The 2,097-nt window shown below is 32.9% G+C and overlaps 1 non-coding gene across 1 annotated transcript; it reads right to left on the reverse strand.

Annotated features, from left to right (window-relative positions):
• Positions 1 to 1,546: 1,546 nt before the first annotated feature.
• On the reverse strand, positions 1,547 to 1,619 carry Trnaf-gaa. The gene has a single exon. It is a non-coding gene; the product is annotated as a tRNA-Phe (tRNA).
• Positions 1,620 to 2,097: the final 478 nt, after the last annotated feature.

A 2,097-nucleotide genomic window follows, 5' to 3' on the forward strand; every position in this document is an offset into this window, starting at 1 on the left:
GAAATTTTCTAATAGTATTTTACTCTCACACGTATCTTTAACTATTTAATCCTCAACCTTAACCTCTTCGAGAGAGATAGAGAGAGAGAAAAAAATATTTCTCGGTGCATACCCGACTACGAGTTTAGAATTGTTCGATCTAATTCGTCCGAAGCACGATCGGGATTCGTTTCAAAGGATTCGAAAAAATACAAAAATTAGAAAGAAAGGTTTTATGTGGTATGTACACGTTAAATTGATCACATTCTCCAAGCGTTTTAAACACCATGGACTAATTCTATTCGGATTGAAAAAGTCTAATTGTATTCTTTCCTTTCGATCTTCCGAATTCTTAGAAAGGTCGTTGCAGAAACCGAAAGATTAAAAACTATCATTTCTTCTTTTTCTTCTTTTTCTTCTTTTCTTTTCATTATTATTATTATATAAAATTATATAAAAGGGTACTTAGCAAACGTCAATTTCTGTCATGAACGGTCGAGACAAAATATTAACACTTACCGCAAGACGATAAAACCATTGTTTCGGTAAAAATGGTAAAAAAAGGCAACCATTATGGATAGATGGGAAAAGATGACATTATCGAACAGAACTTTAAGAAAAGAAATGGTAAAATAATCATAAGTAAGATAGAGTAATCCAAAACTTTGTGAATTTGCAGAAAAAGATAAGTTCAATTTTTAAATATTCATTCTGGATAAATATCGTCTCGCTATGACGAGAAAGATAAAAGAAATACGTAGAAACAATTCCGAGCGGAAATAGAACTTCCTCCTTCGCGTACCAAGACGCTGACTCTTCTCTCTCTCTCTCTCTCTCTCTTCCTTTCTTTCTTTCTTTCTTTAGGGTGGGACGTTACATCTAAATTTCAATGTCTTTCTGTCTCGCTAATTCTAACACGAATGATTGTTTTGTAATCTTTTTTATATTTATTAAGTAAAAGTTCGATAAACTATTTACAATCGATTAAAGAACGGGATATTATTGTTTAAAGTTCTTTTGAAAATTTTGGACCACTGTATGAACGCCTTCTACTACTTCTTCTTCAATTTCTTATACATTTTGTTTTCTAGGGTGCTATTTTTATCAGCACCCAATAGTCACTCGTCAAGTCACCGTATAAGAACACAACCCCTCGCGAACAGCCGGAGGTGTACTACAAACTAACGTCCCCCTAAGTCATTTCTAACGTGATCCTATCGTGAAAAACGCGAGGTATAGTTGTTCATCGTAACAACCACGCATGCTACTTTTTCCTGTACCACCATTAACACGAGGACGATTTTACGAGGGGATATAGAACACGTGCTATTTTCAAAGAGATTTTATAAAGAAATCAGTACAGTTAACTGCGATGGCTAACCCTTTTTGATACTAGAATTGGATTTGTTTCTAATAAATAATGTTCCTTATATTGTTTCGACCTAACACCAATCTAAAAATATATTTAAAAAATAAAGATTTATAAAAAGAAAGAAGTTTCTTAAATAAAACAAAATAAAAAAAATTGAACATACAATATTATAATTATATAATATTATATTTCGTCTGCCGAAACCCGGGATTGAACCAGGGACATTTAGATCTTCAGTCTAACGCTCTCCCAACTGAGCTATTTCGGCACATGTAAGGAACCTTTGATATATAGTATTATAAATTATTTTTAATTATTATTGTATTATTATAATAATCTTGAAAGAGAATGACAAACAATAAACTACTCCTACTGTAAAAATTATATTATAAAAATGATTATAATTATAGAATAGGCACGCGAACTAAACCGAAAATTGACGAATGATTTTTTTTTTTCGTCTAATTTCTTCGTGCTTCATTGGAATGTCGTTTACTATGCTCTCATTTCCTCCCTCTTTCTTGTTTCTTTCTTTTTTCTACGTGCCACACGTGCTCACATCCTTTGGCACGCGCGTGCGAGCTATGTATGTTCTCCTTCCATTAGTACCTCATCCTTAGGGAGTTCTTCAAAAGGGGGACAAGGATGATTGAATTTACTTGGTAAATCAAAAGTTAAGGGAATCATAAAAATATCTATCAAAATGTTTCTACCATTAACCCTTCTTGCCCCTACTACTATGTCGA

Source organism: Polistes fuscatus, unplaced genomic scaffold (genome assembly GCF_010416935.1).
Source record: "Polistes fuscatus isolate 324 unplaced genomic scaffold, CU_Pfus_HIC Scaffold17, whole genome shotgun sequence".
Taxonomy (NCBI): domain Eukaryota; kingdom Metazoa; phylum Arthropoda; class Insecta; order Hymenoptera; family Vespidae; genus Polistes; species Polistes fuscatus.